General features: G+C 33.9%; 1 protein-coding gene and 2 long non-coding RNA genes across 6 annotated transcripts in view; all 3 read right to left on the bottom strand.

Annotated features, from left to right (window-relative positions):
* The window catches only part of ntng1b (netrin g1b), a 164,785-nt gene extending 152,795 nt beyond the window's left edge, over window positions 1-11,990 (bottom strand). The window contains exon 1 of one of the 2 annotated variants that reach the window (XM_087240585.1): window positions 11,878-11,990. The gene's annotated coding sequence lies outside the window, so the exon portion shown is untranslated. Of the gene's footprint in view, window positions 1-11,210; window positions 11,522-11,877 lie in introns of those variants that run through there. The other variant, XM_087240584.1, reaches the window with a different exon arrangement.
* A 410-nt stretch (window positions 11,991-12,400) lies between these two features.
* On the bottom strand, window positions 12,401-17,291 carry LOC147846314 (uncharacterized). Of its 2 annotated transcripts, none has more exons than XR_015478328.1 (5): window positions 17,228-17,291; window positions 16,275-16,371; window positions 14,983-15,122; window positions 14,372-14,464; window positions 12,401-13,095 (listed from the first exon to the last, which is right to left on the bottom strand). It is a non-coding gene; the product is annotated as an uncharacterized LOC147846314 (long non-coding RNA). The 2 variants fall into 2 exon arrangements; XR_015478329.1 differs by having other exon boundaries at window positions 14,372-14,461.
* Window positions 17,292-20,402: 3,111 nt separating this feature from the next.
* On the bottom strand, window positions 20,403-25,293 carry LOC147846313 (uncharacterized). 2 transcript variants are annotated; one of them, XR_015478001.1, is made up of 5 exons: window positions 25,230-25,293; window positions 24,277-24,373; window positions 22,985-23,124; window positions 22,374-22,466; window positions 20,403-21,097 (listed from the first exon to the last, which is right to left on the bottom strand). It is a non-coding gene; the product is annotated as an uncharacterized LOC147846313 (long non-coding RNA). The 2 variants fall into 2 exon arrangements; XR_015478002.1 differs by having other exon boundaries at window positions 22,374-22,463.
* Between the last annotated feature and the right edge of the window lie 720 nt (window positions 25,294-26,013).

The raw sequence follows: 26,013 nt of genomic DNA, 5'->3' as shown, positions 1-26,013 counted from the left end.
TGATCAAATTATTATTTGTTGCTCTTACAACTGTGATTGACGACAAGACTTTTGTCAGGTAGTGTACTTAAAATGTTTACACATACAGAAGAATACTAAACCAATTTGAACTAGTGACATGAACTGATTTCACGTTTGGTTTTACAGAAAACAGGAAAACACCAACTACGCTTTAATGTGTTGTGTATTTTTATTAGACAGCACTTAGACAGCTTTCAGCCACACTCTGCTTCACACCACCATGATAATAAGTTATGATTGTTTAAGCTCATGCATAAACATAGAGTCCTGAAAATGTAATCTACCTGGGATGTAATGGAGACCACAACTTCCATAAATCCACACTCAGTCACTGCGTCATTAAACTACACATTTGTTTGAATGTGAATACATGAATACATGGCCACAGGCAGTGAAAATTGCATGCTGTGCCATTAATAATGATTATTGTTAATTAATAAACAAAGATTAGGCTATTTTTACAAAACTAACTCTCAAAAATGAAGAACTTTTTAAAATATAGCCACAATATGAGACTCTACCTGCAAAAAATATGTCTGTCCACATATCTAAAATATTCTTCATAAAAGTAACTCATTTCATATAAGTAAAAAACGGGTTATTGCAGTGGACTGAATTAACCTGGCCACAGCAGGTTACAGCAAATGAAAGACATTTTTGAGGGTCAGGCCAGGTTGAAATAGCTGTCGGAGAGGTTCACCCAAAAATGAAATTTCTGCTATGATTTGACTCACCCTCATGACCAGGGGCTGTCAAGCTTCAAATATGACAGAAAAGCATCATAAAAGTTTCATCAAAGTGCTCTGTGTAATTCAAGGACCGCATTTAAATCTTCTAAAGTAGTGCCATTAAATTTGTTTAAAGAACAGAAAGAAATTTAAATGGACAGCTCACCCAAAACTTACAATCCTGTCATCATTTACTCTTCACTTGTCACAAACCTGTTTGACTTTCTTTCTTATGTTGAACACAAAAGAAGATATTTTGAAAAATGTTAGAAACCGGTAACTACAGACTTCTATAATATTTGCTTTTCCTACTATGGAGACAATGGTTACTTACCGGTTTGTAACGTTCTTCAAAATATCTTGTTTTCAATAGCAAAATTTTTGTTTAGAAAAAGTTTTTTAAAAAGTGAGTAAATTTTAATTTTTGGATGAATTATCCCTTTAAGTTGGTACTCTAACAATTTCCCATCTGTCTGTTCTTAATTCTCATTTGTGCTCATTTTTAAATATGCATATATTCAAATTTGGTACACTCAGATCAGAAACAAGACATAGGAAACAGTCACCTTTGGCATCTCTGACATCAAGCCTAGTGTGACACACATTTAAAACCACCATTTGAATATACATGAACAGAAATGAGATTTGAAAGGTGTACTGCACAAGCTGATTACGAATTAATAATGGCTTTTAATAAATCTCTGCCTTTCTCCTGCAGATCTATCATATGGTTTCAGAAGATTTAGAATACAGCATGTCTGTTTGCACCAAAGATAATAACTATAATTATGTGATAAAGCAACTGATTAAATCGTAAAAAAATAATAATAATAATGCACACCTGGGAAAATTAAAACATTCCAATTAACCCTGGGGGATTTGTTAATGTCAACATTCATATTCACTAATTATTTCTCACTGCTTTTGATCTTCTCGGTAGGTTATGGTTAGGCTTAGGTTTATGTGTTGGGAAAGGGTCAAGACCATGTTTTTAAACACTAATGCTGTTCCAGGATTAACAAAAGATCTGTAATGAGCTAATTTAGCTGTGCATCTCCCTAAAATAATTATAGATTCAAGAACATGCATCAACATAATCAGGGCTTGACATTGACTTTTTTGATCACCAGCCAGTGTGGCTAGTAGCTTACCAACATCAGCCACTCAACAATTTCACTATAGCCGGAATTTTGTTGTAGGGAAAATATAATTTATATGCATAAATATGGAATGTCCACATGCCTCCTCATTCATTTTACTTTTTGTATATGTTGTATATGAGCTTGCTTAGTGAGCATGAGCACATGGGTCATTGTTTCATAGTGTTGTAATTACTTTTTATTTTACACAACTTTTTAGAGCTCAAAGGATTTACCAAATTAATCTCTTATCACACTAAAAATAAAAATATATATATTTCTTAGCCACATATTTTAAATAATATGTCAAAACAAGCAAAATATCGCTGTATACTATACTTTTTATTTAACAAAAGAATAAAAAAAAAAAAAAAAAACAGCTGATACCATTTAACTGCACATAAATGGGAAGTTAATATCCACCGTTCCTGCTTACAAGGAGACCAATCTGGAGCTTTTCAGGGCAGCAAGACAGTGGGTGCATGAACATTACTTTTTGTCTATTTGAAAGAGAACCGATCACATTACTTGCGTTTTCACGCATGGTTGCTTCAAGCAAGGAAACGGGAGCGCACATGTGTTTTAAACAGTCGAGCGTACATGTTTTAAACAGTCGCGTGCATCACATCAGCTGTTGGTGGGAGTGATCATCCTCTCATTAGGTATTCAAGCGGCTTTCTTTTTCCCGCACGAACAAAATTATATTTGTCAGTCATGCTGCTGGATGATTCTAAGATCACATTTGCACGAATATTGGGCCATCCTTATTGTCGAACCCTGCTTTTAAGAAAACTACAATTAAAAAATTATTTTCAACCAGCCAAAGTGGCTAGTGAAGGTGTCTATCTAACCTGAAATCTACCCGCATTTGGCGGGTTGTCATTTAACAGCCCTGTGGAATAAAATTTTAAAAATTGTTCTAAATCTGTACCAATAAAGCAGCAAAGGTTTGTCAGTGGTGGATCCTCGGAGAGCACAGCTGATTGTTGCTTAGAAATAGACACAACAGGTAATCAGTAATCAACAGTAATCTCAAAAGCGCATTGAAGTGAAATTTAACATATTAAACTCAGGATTGACTAGTGCTGTTGCCTCACAACAAGAATTCCAATGGCTCTGGCTCCTTGCTGGACCATCTGGTATCTCTGTGCGGAGCTGGCATGTTCTCCCCGTGTCTGCGTGGGTTACCCCCCGGTTTGTCTTGGGTTTCCTCCCAAGACAAAATGAACCTGAGTCTCTTTTACTAGATGTCTCGCTCTCAGGAAGTTTACCTTAGCCTCAGCTGCGGGGGAGTTTTGATATCGTCCAATCGCCCTGCAAAGGGAGGGAGCCCTGGACTCAAGGATCTCTTGAGCTCAGGTAGGGCTGGGCGATTTGGCAAAAAAAAATCTAGGTTTTTTATAAAGTTTGACCAATTCACGATTTCGTTTTTTTTTTTATTTATTATTATTTTTTTATTATGTTACTAGTCTTCTCAAAACATTACAACAACATGACTGAAGTAACATTCTCTTTAAAAGTAACTTTAAAAACCATCTGGTTAAGGAACATTGTATTTTTAAGGGCCATGTCATACAAAAATCGGTCAAGGTGTAAATAATTGTAAAACAAATTCACAAAGTGAATAGCGTTGCTGAAGATTTGAATAAGAAATATTTGTGTAAATATTGCAGTTGCAGGAATACAGAGGTATTTTTTGCAAGTTTTGCTGAGCATAGGAAAGATTAGCTGTCAGCTCGGCTTTGACTTTAACTTCTGATTAAATGACAGGTTGTAAAGCTGCTTCCTTTTTCTTGAAAAGATTTCTAGAAAAGGACTGAACATGGAAACTGTAAAGCCTAATTTAACCCAATGTGTGAAGTTGTGGACGTATAGCAGGAGCAAATACAAGTAGCAGATGTGTGTCCAATATAAATTAATATATTTAATCTAGCCTTATTTTTCTTTTTTCCCCCTTTTAAGTGTGAACTCTTGAAATTGTTTTCCATGTGGTCTTATTTTTGATAAAATATATCGATAAATACTATGAAAGATCGCTTAAGTATCATTTGTTAGTATTTGCAGATGCTAAAACTTATCTTCATTATTTTTTGTGTGAATAAGCCATAATATGTTTCTTTTATGATGCTTGTTCATATGGTTTAATAGTGACTTTAAAGTTCTTAGTGACAACCTCACCGTATTGAAAGGAGCAGTGTGAAACTATTGTTTTTCTAAACTTCTGTTTCTACATCAAAAAGGTGTGTACATTTTATAGAGAAGTCCTTTAGAGTAACATTTCCCTTTTGTAGTGTATCGGTCACTATCAATCATTTAAAATCAATGGTAAAAGCACATGACGCATGAAAAAACAGGTCTCTAAATGCACTCCTCCATCGTATCCATCAAAATAAGGAATTCTTGACGATGGGATGTGATTGGTTGACTTGATTAGGTCCGTGCCCCCTCAAATTGGGGGACGAGCTATGATAGATGAGACAGAGCAGCCTGTAAATGTGCTTTGTCAATCATGCTGACGTCTAACAAGGAGCCAATTACCACGTTCAGCCTCTGGCACGGGGCAGGATGTGATTAATAAGACATTACTGTATAGCCGTCAGCATCATGGCTTTCATAAAAAATGTCAGTAATAGGACTGAAATAGTGGCTGCTCTAAAGCGCAAGAACGGGCGATAAGTTAAAGGCGGCAGTCATGGATAGAGGGTGTAGATAAGGTGCGGTCCGATATCACACAAGTGTTTTATCACACTCCTAATCCAGATAAAGCTTCAGACTCCCAGTCCCGTGATTGGGTTACAGTGGAGATGGGAGAAATTTTTTTCCATGCACTTAACACTAGGAATTTGAGAAGTGTGAGCTTATCAGGCTTGCATTAGAGAGGAAACTAATACATCGGAGGGAGATAACAGAGGAATGAGAGCTTCCTGGAATTTTCTAGAGATGAATGGAGAGTGTGGAAGCGCCAGCTCATCACAAATAAATTGAGGGTTTTTCCAAAATTGGTCAGGAGTGGTTTTCTAGCCACTGAGGTTTGAGATGCATTTACAAAAACACCTAATCAACATGGTATATACTGATACTGTATGTTGGATTATGCTAATTTTAGATGTAGATAATAATATATCATATTATTATACCAGATCTTTAATCTTGAAGAAATAGTTCACCTTAGAAGTATCCTTCATAAGTTTTAATTTAATTTAATTTAATTTAATTTAATTTAATTTAATTTAATTTAATTTAATTTAATTTAATTTAATTTAATTTAATTTAATTTAGGTGGTTCGTTCCGCTGTGGTGACCCCTGATTAATAAAGGGACTAAGTCGGAAAGAAAATGAATGAATGAATGAATGAATGAATTTTATTTAATTTATTAATTTTCTTTTCAGCTTTTAATAATCTGGGGTCACCACAGCGGAATGAACCGCCAACTTATCCAGCATGTTTTTACGCAGCAGATGCTCTTCCAGCCACAACCAATCACTGGGAAACAACCACACACATTCACACATACACTACAGACAATTTAGCTTACCCAATTTACCTGTACCACATGTCTTTGGACTTGTGGGGGAAAACGGAGCACCCGGAGGAAACCCACATGAGCACAGAGAGAACATGCAAACTCCACAAAGAAATGCCAACTGACCCAGCCAAGGCTCAAACCAGCAACCTTCTTGCTGTGAGGCGATTGTGCTACCCACTGTGCCACTGTGAATTTAATTTAATTTAATCATTGAAAAAGTTTTAAAAGTTGACATTTTGATTTAATTAGTTTTTTATATATTTGGTTTTAATAACAAATTAATTTTTATCAATTAACAACATTTTTACTACATATTATTTTAAGCTAGCATTTCTTTTATTTGAAGTAACAAGGTATTTTACTTTTACAGTCTTCATTTTAGTTTAATTTATTTTATTGAATGAGATTTTAGTAAATGTTTAATAAAACAAATGGCAAAATGGCAAATAAAAAAGTTTTTAAAAAATGTAGATTTTTTTATTGTAGTAACATAACGTATATTACTCATTTCAAGTAACAAAAACTAGAACTTACATTTTCATTCATTAATTTCCCTTTGGCTTATTTGCTATTTAAGGGGTTTCCACAGCGGAATGAACCACCAAGTGTTTCAGTATTTTACAAGGCAGATGCCCTTCCAGCTGCAACCCAGTATTGGGAAACACCCATACACATTCTTATTCTCTCTCTCTCTCTCACACAAACACACACACACACACACACACACACACACACACACACACACGGACAATTTATTCAATTCACCTATAGCTCATGTCTTTGGACTGTGAGGTAAACCGGAGCACCCGCAGGAAACCCACGTGAATTTGGGGAGAACACGCAAACTCCACACAGAAATGTCAACTGGCCCAGCCAGGACTTGAACCAGCGACCTTCTTGCTGTAAGTCAGCAGTGCTCAATACTTGCAATCTCCCATGAAACATTAAATGAGAAATCGCAAGCTCCCTTGAATTAAAGATGTGAAAAACTATGGACATTTTACATAATGTATAACTCATCTCAGACTCATTGGAAAAAAGTGACTCTGCAAACATGTTAGCAAAGCGTACAATGCATTGCTTTAAATACATTTCATTGCTCGTTTCAGATGACAAGTCCACTAGAGGGCACTGTATACATTTTTGCATTTCTGAAATACACTACTTAGGTTATGTTTTTGGTATGTTTGTTTGTATGTTTGCCCATATGGTGAGACAAATGTATTTGATTACAAATAATAGACAGTACAAAAAATACTTTATTTGTAAATAATATGTCCATAATATCATTAGTGTAAAAAGTCACAAATGCTGTTGGAGTTATACAGCCTTGTAGCATTAATTTTACCCAGAAACTGAGGCTAAATGTATTTTTATAAGTACATTTTTATGGTGTCACAAAAATCTCACTACCGACTCATCACATATTGATGCTCTGACCCCTTTAACAACCACTCTTTGATGATTAGGATAGCCCTACACAGTTGTTCTGGGTCCTTAAGAAACATTTGGCGATGAATATATTTACTGACACTAAAGGCATCTGCATGTTTATCGCTGTGATTAAATATCATTTTTGGTAATATTTTTTTGGTGAGTTTTTCTAAAGTAAACAGCCAAAACTATTTTACTTTCGTTCCACTGTGAACATATTTACAAGCATTTTTCCCAGCTTCTAGCATTAACCAAACTATTTGGCAATGTAAAACACAGGATGTAGCTGACAGATATAAATACAGTTCCAGTTTATTCCAGGTTTTCCAAGTGAGCTTCAGTTGTCTAATGCTATTGGCTCACTCTGTGTCCCATGACCAGACACGCCACGTTAATAGGCAGCAGCATCTTTTTGAATTGGAAGGTACGTGCGAGCGGGAGCCAGATCATTTTCAACTTCTGAATCACTTCGTTCTTCACATAAATACATATCATGGCTTTACAGGACTTGGAATGCAACTTAACTTGATTATATTGAATAAATACATGTGACTACTTTTATTTGCCTGCAGCTTATTTATGTTGTTCAGAAGTTGGTAGGTTTAGGGTTAGGTATGGGGTAGGTCTAAAATATTTCTGAAAATATTTATTTATTTCAAATGATTTGTATCTTGCAAATACACACAACGCATAATGAGAAATACCAAAAGCATCGAAGGATCAAGCACGTTAAAAAAAAAAAAAAAAAAAAAAAAACGATGCCAAAACGGTACCTGGGGCGGCATCTGAGTGAGAATGTGTTGCTGAAGCACATATTTCTATTAACACTGTTTTCATAATCAAGTGTATACTTATTTTGTGATTTTTTTGTGAGCCTTGAAAGATTCAAAATCCAAATAATTAAACTTTAATAAAAACAGGGACTTCAAAACCTCTGAAAAAGACAAAATGGAGGTTTGAAATGATAAATATAAACATCCATTTTAGAGTGAGCTGGTCCTTTAAGAGGTATAATTTCCATTTAAAAAATTCTCATATTTATCTTCTGAGCGGAACGCACATTTTTATAAGTGTGGATTCCAACAGCAAGAAAATAAGACATTTCGCTATGAAAAAAAGGGACCATGAATGTTTTACAAGTGTCCTATATGTCTTGGAATGAAAGAAAAACAGCAGTGATAGTTTTTTCATCTCTCCGTTTTTCTTTTTTTTCTTCTTGGAATCTCTGAAAACACCCTCCTGTGTTCACTTGTATTTTACTCTCCAGGTAACTGAAGCATACCAAAGTGTTTTTAAGTCATGGGACACTCACAGCACACGGCTCACATTGGTTATAGCCTCTCGGGTACACGGTGAAACCTCTGTGGACACTTCTATTCATTCAGTGGTCTTTTCACTAACTTTGCTATTCCTCAGCCTGTCAATACTAACTGACATTCCTTGATCATCCCTGCTTTTTCCTTGAACCCCCTCCTCTTCCTCTCAAACACACACTACCATATGTCTAACATGGCAGACTTGTGCACAAAGGCTCTGGAGCTGTTCAGGTGCTGAAACTGAATCAAGTCCTAATAGCTTAGCACCCTGGAATCTTTTTTAAGGTTGTGAAGCTTTGTTTTCTGTCAGTTTCTGAACTGACAGATTAGCATCTGCTATGGTGTTAATGATGTCAGTAAGAAAACGAAGCATTGCACATATCTACACTTATAAAAATAAAGTAGTTCCAAAAGGCAGTTTTCACAGTCATGCCAATGAATAATTATTTCGGGTTCTATCAGCCAAAATTACGTAAAAGAACTGTTTTAAGAGCATTTTAAAGTATTTTATCCACTAAAACAAATAGAATGATTACATGGTTCCAAAAGAGAGTCTTTAAAAGGGCTTGGGATGTTTGCAACAAGAATCAGTCCAAGGCACTCGAGTAAAGTGAAAAAATTAAAAAGCCTTTATTCACATGGCTAGATCTCTAAAAACCAACGCGTTTCGGCAGAAGTCTGCCTTCATCAGGGTAACAGTGATCAGGTGCGTCTAGAGTCTCTTTTGAGTACTACGGTCACATGACTCATTTAAACATCTCAAATGGCACTCAAATAATTTAACAAGCAAACTCAACTACCATCATAAATTCGGCATAGATACACAAACACCCACTTGCATATGTGGGAAAAGAGAGAGAGAGAGAGAAGAAAAAAGAATATATATATATATATATATATATATATATATATATATATATACATACATACACATATACGTATATATACATACACACATACATATATATATACATATATACACATACATACATACATACACATACATGCATACAATATATACACATACATGGAAAATACATACATACATATAAACACATACATCAATGTAAAATGACGATCTGTAAAGCATCTATAGAAAAACTCATTTAATCATTCATTTTGGGCTTGGGATGTTCTTCTAAACATGTGAGACTAAATCAATCTTACCATGACTAATGGCAATTCAGCCTGCTGCTTGCTTCCCATCAGACCTTATTCATCACATTCCAAAAAAAACATGCATAATTAAATGACGCTTTCCTGAAAGGTTTGCATGCTCTGACACACACACAGAGTGACATGTGGTCTGAAGTGCTACTCACATTCCCATGTACAGTCACACTGCTGAGATTAACACAGAGTCAAGTCTTTTACAGTTTAACCCACCGAAGTAACATCTCTGTGTTGAGCTTCAGTAAAGAGAGAAGCAACTGCCAATGAGCCAGTGATGCTTGTGAGATTCATCTACAGTTGGTTATGTTTAAGAGACTTGGTATAAAAATTGCATCGTTAAAATATGAATAGTCTCAATTTGATTTTAAAAATATTGCTTTGCCAGTGAGAGTAGAAGTTGTGCGTGAATTTATACTGCGTCATATGCTTTACGCATCTGTTTAATCACAAATCATTTAGTTTGGTTATAAAAATGTTCCATTTTTCAGGGTGTGGACAATCTTCACTCAAAAAAAAAAATAAAAAAATAATGAACTGAACTGCAAAGATTAGTTCACCCTCACACATATCCTCAAGCTGATATATCGCAACACATATAATATCACACAGATATATGTCTTTCCATTAAACTTGATCCACTGAAATAACATATCTGTTCTGAGCTCCAGATGAAGGAACAAATACCATCAAAGGAATAATCTTTATGGGACTAAAATGTGCAAAGATTTTTGAAAACCATCTTGCCATCAACCTGAACGTCCTTTATTTTTATTTTTTTATTTTTAGTTAGATGTTTTTAATTTTAACTATACCAAATCTTTACCCAAAATGTTAAATAATGATACAAAAAGCCATATAAAAAGTATACTTGGCTTTTTGAAATAAAGGTGACAATATTATGTTATATAAATATTACAATTATGAAATATAGTTATTTAACTTTGTTTTTACAAAACTAAAATAATGATATTATAATTATACCAAAAGAGGTTGCACAGTGGCACAGCACGTTCGCCTAATGGCCAGTTACTCTTATGATGATATATATCGTTATAAATATAACCTAACACACAATATGTTAATGTTAGAATGAGTAAATATCTCATTTTAAGCATTTTAAGATTAATATCTTGGTATTAACCCTTAATAAAAAGGTTCTCCAGTTAACCGAATCAGTTCCTGGGTTCTTAAATGCACTTGGTTTTCTAACTAATTGGAGTATAGAAAAGGGCAATTTTCCAAATTTCAAAGATTATCCTGATATATCAAGTCACACCTTTTTCTGCTATATTCAAGACATTTCTAAGGTTGAATGAGGAAAATGTGCAACAGGCAAAGTGAGCGAGTATAAAAACCCTCGCTACTGACAGCACTAGACAAAACATTTTCATTTAGAGACAACAGTGTTGATCTTCAATATGTGAAGCAGTGTCGCACCTGGAACACCCGCGCGCATGAGGCGTAAAGGTAATGAAAGAATATGAGCTTGGTGTCAAGTTGAGGGTGATAAATTGAATGTGTGATATGCACTACTTTATACGAAACCAACAAAAGATTAATTAATATGACTGTACGAATAGATTAACGGAAATATATGCAATTCGATCAAGTCATTTAGCCGTAATTAAATTGGAGGTGTCAGAAATAAAATAACTTATTTGAACAAAGAAAGGAAAAGACAAGAAAACACCTGAGCGATCATTCACACGAAAGCGCGACTCATAATAGGCAAGGCTACACAACTGTAAGTTTTTTTTTTTACCTGCCTCAGTTGATTTCCTCTAGGGATGCTGAGAAAATACCTGTACATGGATGATGATAACACTCTTCAGCCTCATGCAACATGCGAGGGACAAAATAAAATAACCCACCTTGTCAGTTTTGCAGACTGCAAGCATCCAGTGAATGAATCCTGATTAGATCATGTCCCAGAGATTTTACTCCACCAGCAACTGACTGAATGCAGCGCACAGGTTCTCCTAAACGTCTGTCAACTGCTTATCGGCCATCTGAACATACTTTACTGATAAGAACTCCAACCTCTGTCAATAAAAAGTCACTCAGCCCGCAATTTGCCAGTTATTACGACTAGACCTCCAGTCGGATTCAGTTGCAGTCAGCGCATAGCTATTCTGCCAGAGAGAGAACAACTAACCTGCTGAAAGCGATCATCTCCAAATGTAAGTTTGAGGGAATGAAGCGTATTCAAGCCGCGCACTTGAGCTCTCCGCTGGGTCCTAAAAAACCCTCAGCCGCGGGTACGTTTAGAGATCTGTTTAACAGGTTAACATGCCAGGTAGCAGCATATACAAGCTCAATACAGTATAACTAGACAACGCTTTTCTCGTTCTGAACGATCATTAAGTCATATAATCTGCGTCGAAAAAATAAATCACAGATTAAGTTAAAAGTACATTTGTTAAATAGCAAATAAAAGCGCATAACATTAAGGATTCCGAACGTAATTTTCAAAAGCACCATCCGTTAAACAAATTGTTGCTTATGCAAAGCACTTGAAAAAAACTGATGATTACTGACCGTTTTGTTTTTGTTGACCTCTGTGGACTGTTGATGTGCAGCCTCTTTCCTCGCGAGTGTTTTCAGAAGAGTTCAGTTCGCGCGCATGTTGAATGAGCAGCAGTGACACACTACCCAGATAGCAAATTACATCTGGCCCAGATATGGCCCACATCCCCCATTTTCTTCTGGCCCACATACCGCGCGGAATGACGGCGATGACTCAACCTGATTGTGGCTGACATAAGGATTCAAAAGTCAGCCACAACTGAACCAGATCTGGGCCATATCTCAGAAAAAGCATGGTCCATATCTGGGCCAGATGTGGCCCATACATTTTCTCAGATCTGGCCCAGCTGCGGCCCATGCACATTCTCAAATCTGGCCCACATGCAGCCCATGCAGTTTCTCAGATCTGGCCCAGACGCGGCCCATATAATTTCACAGATCTGGCCCAGATCTGTTTCAGTTGCGGCTGACTTTTGGGTTAGATGTGGCTCACATCTACATTTGGTAGCTATATAAATCACATTAAAAGGAATGCTTAGTTTAAATTGCTTTATTTAAAAAAATGCTTTAAAGGAAGCATATAAATTGATAAATACAAATATATAATTTATATAAAATATATAAATAGATGCATACAAAAAAACAACAACAACAGATGGATCAATGCAATACAAATAAATATATGAATTAGATAAATAAATGCATACAGAATTATCACAAATTAAATGCAAATAAATATATATAAAAGTTAAAATTAGGTAAGTGGATATACAGAATAAGAAGAACATACAAACACAAATGTATATACAAATTAGATAAATAGATACAGAATAAACACAGAAAATATATATATATTTTTTTATAAAATGCATATTAATTAAATTAACAAATATTTTATAGCCATATAGCCAGAACCAATAATTAAAAAGATATATAAAGGGCAATCCAAATACAAGATCAGAGGCGAGGCAGGGGTCAAATAAACAAATGATAATTACAGAAACAAGATAAACAAGTATGAGTAGACAGAACAAACACAGAAATCGCATATTTAACAAAAACATATTACTTATATAATTACAACTAAATATTTATTAGCATTCACCCAGAACCAAAAAAAATAAATAATTAAATTAAATAAACTGAAAATCCAACAGGGCAGTCCAAGAGTGAGGTCAGGGTCGAGCAAGGGTCAAAGCCAAAAAAAAAAACAGTCCAATGCAAAACATCCTGAAAATAGGAGGACAACAATTAAAAGGTGCTGTTTGCAGAGTACATACAGGCACAACTCGATTAGACTTTTAAGCACTTTTTTAAGCACCTATTTTTATTTTTAAGACTGACAAGCAACGTATTGAACACCTGAAATGTATTCTCAGCAATACATAAAAACATTCCATAGAACCTACCTATCGATTTATAAAAATAAAATAATAATATTAATATAATATTTCATAGTATTAAACCTATTTTAAATGTGCTTGTGAAATTATTGTTTTTTATGTTTTCGTAGATGGAAAGAGAACTGAAAATAAAATTACATTAAATTAAAGGACTAGAAATACTATTACATTGCTAAAATAAAACAAATTTTAGTAAATAATACTAATACAGAGTAAAAGTACATGGTACTATTTTAGTTAGTTACATTTGAAAAAAAAAATCGGATTTTCATTACAGACCTTTTTTAAAGTGTAAACTTGTTTGAATGGGTTAATTGTTTAATTACAAGACTACATAAAAAGAAATTTGCACTAAAATAGGAAGTTTATTTCAAGGAAATATATTTTCAAGCTTAGGAAGGTTTTTTGTATATGATGAAAAGATGTAAAAAATTTAAAATGTAGCCTTTTATTTACACATTTTACACGGTTTTTCTTGTTTGCTCATTCTGTGTCTGCCTTTACAATCTGGCAAATTTGTTGCTTAAATAACTTTTATAGTACTTGGATTTTTTTTTTACATAATTATAAACAAATGAATTTACAAAAAAATATATTTAAAAAATAATAAAACAAATGACTTCATTTCATTTGAGGTATTTGAAATATTTTTTTTACATTTTCTACATTTTTCGAAGCAGTGTTTTAAGAGCCTTATTGTTTATTTTGATAAATGTAATAACAGATTGTTTTGATCTGTAATGCCTGTACAATTTAGTGACGCTTTAAGACAGACTATGTATAAATCATACAAATACCTCATTCAAAAACGTTTCCAGCATACCAACCCCGTGACGTCAGACACAGCAATATTACAAAATGGGGGTGCCTTTGTGCAAAAAGCTTTAGTAAAACATGCCCTTTTCATCAAAATTGTTACATTTATCAAGTTTGGTTATTATATTTTTATTAAATCGGAAAGCAATTTACGAAATAATGTAAACTTGATTGACTGCATCACTTCTACTACAAGACACTGGGAAGAATTTTTGCTAGGAAGATCTGACACTCAAAGTTTACTCCATCAATTCATAGTCTGAAATCTTGGTAATTAGTGAAAGTACCTTTGAACTGACCACAGATCTTGATGTGGTCTTTCTTGATCTGGTCTTCTCCACTTTCGATCCTTCCCTGGGTTCATCTTTACAAGGAACCTGCTGAATGGAAAAAAATACTTGATAAAGTGATAAAAACCTGGACTATATCATGCTCTAAAATGTTTGAAATAAAAGCAGCGTAACAGGACAAGCTAGTGGTGAAGGTTTGCTAGAAAAATCTGTGAGAGAGGATGTTGTGTGTGAGTCAGACTGAGACAGACTGTTGTATGAATATGTGTTTTTGAGTGTATGAATGTGAGAATGCATTCACAAGAGTGTGTGTTAGTTTGAGGATTTTGCTATTTTAAATATTAGGGTCCAACAGAGTAATTTGGTTAGTTAAGTTGTTTAAAATTATTTTCATTGATTAAATACTTGCCCATATATAGATGTAAAGAATAACCAAAAGAAATAATGTATTAAAATGTCATTATATTTTATATTCAATCTGCTAATCCTTTGTTGTGAAATTTGAATGACTTCCATTCAGTATATGAATAAAATAAAATTAGAATAAGAATAAAACAATAGAACTCTATAAAAAATACTTCCTATCAAAATAAAGCAGGTGCTTTTACCTTAAGGAACTTTATTAGTATGGTTCCCTGCTTCCAGTTAGTTCAACTTCAGATACCTCCATAATCTGTACTCTGGAGCTTCATTTGGTTCTTGACTTAAGAGTAACTGGTGTCGCATTCCCGGTCCATCACAATCTGAGCTAGAAGGACAATATGACAAAAGACAAGACAAATATGAATACACATAACATACAGAATAAAACATTTAAAGATATAGTTTACTATTCTGCCACCATTTATTCATCCTCTACTTGTTTCAAATCAATTTAAATCTGTTAAACACTAAAGCAGATATTTTGAAGAATGGTAGAAACCTGTAACTATTGATATACATAGTAGGAAAAACTGGGTTTGTGTTCATTCATTTTCTTTTCAGCTTTATCCCTTTATTAATCTGGGGTCACCACAGTGGAATGAACAGCCAACTTATCCAGCATATGTTTTACGCAGCAGATACTCTTCCAGCTGCAACACATCACTGGGAAAAACCCATACACTCTCATTTACACACATTCACTAAGGACAATTTAGCTTACCCAATTCACCTGTACCGCATGTCTTTCGGGGGAAAGCCGGAGGAAACCCACGCCAACACGGGGAGAACATACAAACTTCACACAGAAATGCCAACTGACCCAGCCGAGGCTCGAACCAGAAACATTTTTGCTGGGAGGCAACAGAGCTATGCACTGTTCCACCGCACCGCCTGAGTTTATGTTTAACAGAACAAAAAAAATATTTTGAAACAAGTGGAGGATAAAAATGTCATTATTTTTGGGTGAACTATCCCTTTAAAATTCAAGTGTCAAGCATTCTTCTTAAAAACGTATGTATCACTACAGGAAAAATAAATCAAGTACCTCTTGTGAACAAGCAAAATCATTATGCCATTGTTTTCAATGGTTTTCTTTTACATTTTTCACTGTGAAATTATAACTTAAACATGCGATAAAAGGTAAATTAATCTACTTTTGACATAAAATAAAAAGTTAAGATAAAAATAAAAGTTACGTCAACAGACTCTGTTTTTCCAGCTCACCAATACTTTCAAATTTTAAATTTTTCAGAAAACAATTCAATAAATTACCTTGTGGAAACATTTAGACTTTCTTTCAAATTAGATTTTTTTTAATAATAGATTTTTTTAAATAAGCTATGACCTCACACAGTGATAAAATAGCAGCAATAAATCTTGATATATTTTAATAATAAATAAAACATAAAATATATTATTTCAGTACCCAACAACCAGTCTGACATATACAAGTTTCAAAATATGTACAATATTGTACCTGGTGTGCTTGATGATGAAGTCAAACAATTAGTAATGAACGGATGTAAGAGTTGTCCATTCCTTCAGCTTGCATCCTTGCATGATTCCTTTCTTTTCTGTAACAAATTAATACAATACAATCAATTTATAAAAATATTATTTTTACTTGCCACAAAACCATTTGTTTGGACTTGATACATATGTACAAGATTAATGGTGCAAATCAGTTTCCAGGCTGTTTTGATGTAATATAAAACATAAGATATGGATTTTAAGCTTATTTAACACAATTTATTTTATTTTTTAACAAGGTTTAATATTTCATAACACACTTAGCCTTCTTTTTTAGCGAATTAATTTCCTACATAAGTCATTTAACACATCATGTTTCAACTGTGGATTTTTTTTCCAACGTTTTGGCTTTAAATTTTTTTTAATGCAGACCAGTCTCAACAGTGGCCAGCATGAACCACATAACGTTACTCTGCAAACTTTTGCTGAAACTTGATAAAACACACATTAACAAGCAAATCAAGATCATTAGGATTAACGGTAACTTACCAAAAAGAGATTGTTCGTTCAGTGTTTGAGCTAAAACCAGTACAAAAGCAGAACCCGGCACCAATTACAACTGTATAAAACGGCCAGCATATGATACATTAATTCAAGCTCCCATTTCGACGCTGTTCTTCATATAACACGTCTTATTGATCATTTAATTGGGAATGACGAGCGAATAAAAGGACAAATGTAACTTAAATGAATTTGTTAAAACCCCGAGCACAATCAACTTAACGTAACAGATTAACGTTACTGAACTGACGGCTGCCATCATTCTTAGCCGTTATTAGCCATATTATCCACATATAAGTTACAGTTTTATCAATATTCAAAACAGGGGCTTTTCTAACAAATAAAAACATTACCTGACGACAAATATCTCACAAATATGATTTTAAAATAATAACTTACCCGATATAAAGAAGAAGATGAAATGGCGGACTTGACTTCACTTCCTCGTTTGAAAAAAATAACCGTCATTCACGAGGCTCCGCCCACTCCACCGTAACGCAAGGATGAAGCGAAACACATATTCGCCACCAGGGGGCAGTTTTATGATTATGTTTTTAAATAAATAAATATATAAATATATATTAGGGTAAGGGTAATTAGGCAAGTTATATTATAACAATGATTTGTTCTGAAACTGTCAAAAAATATATAGCTTAAAGGGGTTAATAATTTTGACCTTAAAACACTTTTTTAAAAAATTAAAAACTGCTTTTATTTTAGTCGAAGACTTTCTCCAGAAGAAAAGATATTATCAGACACACTGTGAACATGTCCTTGCTCTGTTATGTAACATGCTGTTATTCTAGAATATTTACTGTTAATTTTAATATTCAGTAGCTTGTTATATAAAAACTATAACACTTTAAGATATATTTACAATTAACTAATTGCTAATTAACATGCTTATTAATAGCATATTGTCTATAAAATTTGTTGACGCTGTTACAGGTGCACACACACAGAACCAGGATAGACTTTTGGGCCTTTCTATGTGGAGTTTGCATGTTGTTTCTGTTGGCTTCCTCCAGTTTCTTCCATAGTGCAAAAATGTGCAGTTTAAGTGAATTTTTGATAAACTAAATTTGCTGTAGTTTGTGATTAAGATAATGTGTGGTGTTTCCCAGCACTGAGGATTGTACCCTCAGGGTTGTGTTGCAGAAGCATTAGTATCTGATTGCAGACTTGCATATGCAAGCTGAGACACACAGTTTGACATGCAATGTCAGAAACAATGCACTCAAATAGAGCTAGTGACATCAAAGTGAGGCGTAGGGTTAGGTTTCTATAGTTATTTTATTCATAAACAAAACAATTATGTCTATTTATCATTCAAATTAAATAAAAAAAGAACAATGTTGTATGTGGCATTTAATCAAAAAAATCATTATAAAAATGTAGAATTGCAAAAAATAACACCAAGAAAACAGCACTTTAATTCAGCATTATTAGATTATGAATTCATTTGTAAAATTGTTCATTAAAAAGTAGTACTAATAGCAAATTAAATCCACCCAGTAGGTGGCGGTAGGACACTGTCTTAATTCATTCAAATGGAGAAACGGAACAAAACATTAATGGATCAAAACATAATAAATGATGAAACTCATTGCATTTATAGACATTTATAGACATACCAGGTAATATGAAAAAAAAATGAATTTTACTCATGCTGGAACATTTACATATAATAGATAATATAAATTTATATTCATAGCAGCCTTAAAGTAAAAATAAATCCATTATTGAGGAAATAAACTGAATTAATATGTGATAAGGTTACAAACATATACTTTCCCGGATAAGCAATAGCTTATTCCTATTCTTAATAACCTAAAGAATCATTTTCAATCTCAGAAAGTCTTATTTAGAACATGCAATGTTATTATTTTCAGAGAAGGTGTAGCGCTCTCACTGCCTGATGAGGGACAATAATGTTAATAAAACACAGGAAACACAGAACTGCTAATGCGTCACATCAGAGTCTGTGTAATGTTTGAGAGAAAGCCCCTCCCACTCATTAGGTATGCAGTCCACAGGCAGAAGTAGCCAATCGGAAAAATGTAAATCCTTGCATCACATTACATTAATTTACAATATTTATTTTCTATTTTCTACTTCATAAAACGAAAGTGTACAGACTAAGAAAGACAGATTAACTTTGATTTTCAATTTCTAATAATTTGTAACCACTTCAAAGGCTCCCGTTAATTTAAAGTTAAACCGGAACTAAAAATACACAACACGCACTACACCCGATGTGTCACACGGGCCACATCTGGCCCACATACAGCAGGCCACAACTCACGCTACACCCGGAGTATCACACTTGGGCCATATCTGGCCCACATACGGTAGGCCAGAACTCACACTACACCCGGTGTGTCACACACGGGCCATATCTGGCCCACATACGGCAGACCACAACTCACACTACACCCGGGGTGTCACAAACGGGCCACATCTGGCCCACATACGGCAGGACAGAACTCACACTACACCCGGCGTGACACATACGGGCCACATCTGGCCCACATACAGCAGGCCACAACTCACACTACACCCGGTGTGACACATACGGGCCACTTCTGGCCCACATACAGCAGGCCACAACTCACACTACACCCGGGGTGTCACACACGGGCCACATCTGGCCCACATACAGCAGGCCACAACTCACACTACACCCGGTGTGACACATAAGGGCCACATCTGGCCCACATACAGCAGGCCACAACTCACACTACACCCGGTGTGACACATACGGGCCACATCTGGCCCACATACAGCAGGCCACAACTCACACTACACCCGGTGTGACACATACGGGCCACATCTGGCCCATATGTCTCCTGCCATTGGCAGAAGTGGGCCATATGTGCCTTAGTTGGCCCAGATGTGGCCCAGAACTGTATGCTATCTGGGTAACACCCGCTGCATTTGTATGAACTCGAATGGCTTTTCTTTTTAGTATTAAAGTATATTTAATATACAGTATTTAGTATGTTTAGTAGCACATAACATTTAGTATTATATACATTTAAATTTAAACGTTTACATTTATGACAGATTACTGTTATGAGACAATGTTGCAATTCTGCACTGATAAATGATAAACTTGTCAGATTCTCCTTCCTATCATACAGATATAGTTATGCTAAACATTACCCAGATAGCAAATTACATCTGGCCCAGATATGGCCCACATCCCCCATTTTCTTCTGGCCCACATACCGCGCGGAATGACGGCGATGACTCAACCTGATTGTGGCTGACATAAGGATTCAAAAGTCAGCCACAACTGAACCAGATCTGGGCCATATCTCAGAAAAAGCATGGTCCATATCTGGGCCAGATGTGGCCCATACATTTTCTCAGATCTGGCCCAGCTGCGGCCCATGCACATTCTCAAATCTGGCCCACATGCAGCCCATGCAGTTTCTCAGATCTGGCCCAGACGCGGCCCATATAATTTCACAGATCTGGCCCAGATCTGTTTCAGTTGCGGCTGACTTTTGGGTTAGATGTGGCTCACATCTACATTTGGTAGCTATATAAATCACATTAAAAGGAATGCTTAGTTTAAATTGCTTTATTTAAAAAAATGCTTTAAAGGAAGCATATAAATTGATAAATACAAATATATAATTTATATAAAATATATAAATAGATGCATACAAAAAAACAACAACAACAGATGGATCAATGCAATACAAATAAATATATGAATTAGATAAATAAATGCATACAGAATTATCACAAATTAAATGCAAATAAATATATATAAAAGTTAAAATTAGGTAAGTGGATATACAGAATAAGAAGAACATACAAACACAAATGTATATACAAATTAGATAAATAGATACAGAATAAACACAGAAAATATATATATATTTTTTTATAAAATGCATATTAATTAAATTAACAAATATTTTATAGCCATATAGCCAGAACCAATAATTAAAAAGATATATAAAGGGCAATCCAAATACAAGATCAGAGGCGAGGCAGGGGTCAAATAAACAAATGATAATTACAGAAACAAGATAAACAAGTATGAGTAGACAGAACAAACACAGAAATCGCATATTTAACAAAAACATATTACTTATATAATTACAACTAAATATTTATTAGCATTCACCCAGAACCAAAAAAAATAAATAATTAAATTAAATAAACTGAAAATCCAACAGGGCAGTCCAAGAGTGAGGTCAGGGTCGAGCAAGGGTCAAAGCCAAAAAAAAAAACAGTCCAATGCAAAACATCCTGAAAATAGGAGGACAACAATTAAAAGGTGCTGTTTGCAGAGTACATACAGGCACAACTCGATTAGACTTTTAAGCACTTTTTTAAGCACCTATTTTTATTTTTAAGACTGACAAGCAACGTATTGAACACCTGAAATGTATTCTCAGCAATACATAAAAACATTCCATAGAACCTACCTATCGATTTATAAAAATAAAATAATAATATTAATATAATATTTCATAGTATTAAACCTATTTTAAATGTGCTTGTGAAATTATTGTTTTTTATGTTTTCGTAGATGGAAAGAGAACTGAAAATAAAATTACATTAAATTAAAGGACTAGAAATACTATTACATTGCTAAAATAAAACAAATTTTAGTAAATAATACTAATACAGAGTAAAAGTACATGGTACTATTTTAGTTAGTTACATTTGAAAAAAAAAATCGGATTTTCATTACAGACCTTTTTTAAAGTGTAAACTTGTTTGAATGGGTTAATTGTTTAATTACAAGACTACATAAAAAGAAATTTGCACTAAAATAGGAAGTTTATTTCAAGGAAATATATTTTCAAGCTTAGGAAGGTTTTTTGTATATGATGAAAAGATGTAAAAAATTTAAAATGTAGCCTTTTATTTACACATTTTACACGGTTTTTCTTGTTTGCTCATTCTGTGTCTGCCTTTACAATCTGGCAAATTTGTTGCTTAAATAACTTTTATAGTACTTGGATTTTTTTTTTACATAATTATAAACAAATGAATTTACAAAAAAATATATTTAAAAAATAATAAAACAAATGACTTCATTTCATTTGAGGTATTTGAAATATTTTTTTTACATTTTCTACATTTTTCGAAGCAGTGTTTTAAGAGCCTTATTGTTTATTTTGATAAATGTAATAACAGATTGTTTTGATCTGTAATGCCTGTACAATTTAGTGACGCTTTAAGACAGACTATGTATAAATCATACAAATACCTCATTCAAAAACGTTTCCAGCATACCAACCCCGTGACGTCAGACACAGCAATATTACAAAATGGGGGTGCCTTTGTGCAAAAAGCTTTAGTAAAACATGCCCTTTTCATCAAAATTGTTACATTTATCAAGTTTGGTTATTATATTTTTATTAAATCGGAAAGCAATTTACGAAATAATGTAAACTTGATTGACTGCATCACTTCTACTACAAGACACTGGGAAGAATTTTTGCTAGGAAGATCTGACACTCAAAGTTTACTCCATCAATTCATAGTCTGAAATCTTGGTAATTAGTGAAAGTACCTTTGAACTGACCACAGATCTTGATGTGGTCTTTCTTGATCTGGTCTTCTCCACTTTCGATCCTTCCCTGGGTTCATCTTTACAAGGAACCTGCTGAATGGAAAAAAATACTTGATAAAGTGATAAAAACCTGGACTATATCATGCTCTAAAATGTTTGAAATAAAAGCAGCGTAACAGGACAAGCTAGTGGTGAAGGTTTGCTAGAAAAATCTGTGAGAGAGGATGTTGTGTGTGAGTCAGACTGAGACAGACTGTTGTATGAATATGTGTTTTTGAGTGTATGAATGTGAGAATGCATTCACAAGAGTGTGTGTTAGTTTGAGGATTTTGCTATTTTAAATATTAGGGTCCAACAGAGTAATTTGGTTAGTTAAGTTGTTTAAAATTATTTTCATTGATTAAATACTTGCCCATATATAGATGTAAAGAATAACCAAAAGAAATAATGTATTAAAATGTCATTATATTTTATATTCAATCTGCTAATCCTTTGTTGTGAAATTTGAATGACTTCCATTCAGTATATGAATAAAATAAAATTAGAATAAGAATAAAACAATAGAACTCTATAAAAAATACTTCCTATCAAAATAAAGCAGGTGCTTTTACCTTAAGGAACTTTATTAGTATGGTTCCCTGCTTCCAGTTAGTTCAACTTCAGATACCTCCATAATCTGTACTCTGGAGCTTCATTTGGTTCTTGACTTAAGAGTAACTGGTGTCGCATTCCCGGTCCATCACAATCTGAGCTAGAAGGACAATATGACAAAAGACAAGACAAATATGAATACACATAACATACAGAATAAAACATTTAAAGATATAGTTTACTATTCTGCCACCATTTATTCATCCTCTACTTGTTTCAAATCAATTTAAATCTGTTAAACACTAAAGCAGATATTTTGAAGAATGGTAGAAACCTGTAACTATTGATATACATAGTAGGAAAAACTGGGTTTGTGTTCATTCATTTTCTTTTCAGCTTTATCCCTTTATTAATCTGGGGTCACCACAGTGGAATGAACAGCCAACTTATCCAGCATATGTTTTACGCAGCAGATACTCTTCCAGCTGCAACACATCACTGGGAAAAACCCATACACTCTCATTTACACACATTCACTAAGGACAATTTAGCTTACCCAATTCACCTGTACCGCATGTCTTTCGGGGGAAAGCCGGAGGAAACCCACGCCAACACGGGGAGAACATACAAACTTCACACAGAAATGCCAACTGACCCAGCCGAGGCTCGAACCAGAAACATTTTTGCTGGGAGGCAACAGAGCTATGCACTGTTCCACCGCACCGCCTGAGTTTATGTTTAACAGAACAAAAAAAATATTTTGAAACAAGTGGAGGATAAAAATGTCATTATTTTTGGGTGAACTATCCCTTTAAAATTCAAGTGTCAAGCATTCTTCTTAAAAACGTATGTATCACTACAGGAAAAATAAATCAAGTACCTCTTGTGAACAAGCAAAATCATTATGCCATTGTTTTCAATGGTTTTCTTTTACATTTTTCACTGTGAAATTATAACTTAAACATGCGATAAAAGGTAAATTAATCTACTTTTGACATAAAATAAAAAGTTAAGATAAAAATAAAAGTTACGTCAACAGACTCTGTTTTTCCAGCTCACCAATACTTTCAAATTTTAAATTTTTCAGAAAACAATTCAATAAATTACCTTGTGGAAACATTTAGACTTTCTTTCAAATTAGATTTTTTTTAATAATAGATTTTTTTAAATAAGCTATGACCTCACACAGTGATAAAATAGCAGCAATAAATCTTGATATATTTTAATAATAAATAAAACATAAAATATATTATTTCAGTACCCAACAACCAGTCTGACATATACAAGTTTCAAAATATGTACAATATTGTACCTGGTGTGCTTGATGATGAAGTCAAACAATTAGTAATGAACGGATGTAAGAGTTGTCCATTCCTTCAGCTTGCATCCTTGCATGATTCCTTTCTTTTCTGTAACAAATTAATACAATACAATCAATTTATAAAAATATTATTTTTACTTGCCACAAAACCATTTGTTTGGACTTGATACATATGTACAAGATTAATGGTGCAAATCAGTTTCCAGGCTGTTTTGATGTAATATAAAACATAAGATATGGATTTTAAGCTTATTTAACACAATTTATTTTATTTTTTAACAAGGTTTAATATTTCATAACACACTTAGCCTTCTTTTTTAGCGAATTAATTTCCTACATAAGTCATTTAACACATCATGTTTCAACTGTGGATTTTTTTTCCAACGTTTTGGCTTTAAATTTTTTTTAATGCAGACCAGTCTCAACAGTGGCCAGCATGAACCACATAACGTTACTCTGCAAACTTTTGCTGAAACTTGATAAAACACACATTAACAAGCAAATCAAGATCATTAGGATTAACGGTAACTTACCAAAAAGAGATTGTTCGTTCAGTGTTTGAGCTAAAACCAGTACAAAAGCAGAACCCGGCACCAATTACAACTGTATAAAACGGCCAGCATATGATACATTAATTCAAGCTCCCATTTCGACGCTGTTCTTCATATAACACGTCTTATTGATCATTTAATTGGGAATGACGAGCGAATAAAAGGACAAATGTAACTTAAATGAATTTGTTAAAACCCCGAGCACAATCAACTTAACGTAACAGATTAACGTTACTGAACTGACGGCTGCCATCATTCTTAGCCGTTATTAGCCATATTATCCACATATAAGTTACAGTTTTATCAATATTCAAAACAGGGGCTTTTCTAACAAATAAAAACATTACCTGACGACAAATATCTCACAAATATGATTTTAAAATAATAACTTACCCGATATAAAGAAGAAGATGAAATGGCGGACTTGACTTCACTTCCTCGTTTGAAAAAAATAACCGTCATTCACGAGGCTCCGCCCACTCCACCGTAACGCAAGGATGAAGCGAAACACATATTCGCCACCAGGGGGCAGTTTTATGATTATGTTTTTAAATAAATAAATATATAAATATATATTAGGGTAAGGGTAATTAGGCAAGTTATATTATAACAATGATTTGTTCTGAAACTGTCAAAAAATATATAGCTTAAAGGGGTTAATAATTTTGACCTTAAAACACTTTTTTAAAAAATTAAAAACTGCTTTTATTTTAGTCGAAGACTTTCTCCAGAAGAAAAGATATTATCAGACACACTGTGAACATGTCCTTGCTCTGTTATGTAACATGCTGTTATTCTAGAATATTTACTGTTAATTTTAATATTCAGTAGCTTGTTATATAAAAACTATAACACTTTAAGATATATTTACAATTAACTAATTGCTAATTAACATGCTTATTAATAGCATATTGTCTATAAAATTTGTTGACGCTGTTACAGGTGCACACACACAGAACCAGGATAGACTTTTGGGCCTTTCTATGTGGAGTTTGCATGTTGTTTCTGTTGGCTTCCTCCAGTTTCTTCCATAGTGCAAAAATGTGCAGTTTAAGTGAATTTTTGATAAACTAAATTTGCTGTAGTTTGTGATTAAGATAATGTGTGGTGTTTCCCAGCACTGAGGATTGTACCCTCAGGGTTGTGTTGCAGAAGCATTAGTATCTGATTGCAGACT

This window comes from Danio rerio, chromosome 2 (genome assembly GCF_052040795.2).
Source record: "Danio rerio strain M-AB ecotype USA chromosome 2, GRCz13ab, whole genome shotgun sequence".
NCBI classification, from domain to species: Eukaryota; Metazoa; Chordata; class Actinopteri; order Cypriniformes; family Danionidae; genus Danio; species Danio rerio.
This window is presented reverse-complemented; position numbering and strand designations above follow the sequence as displayed.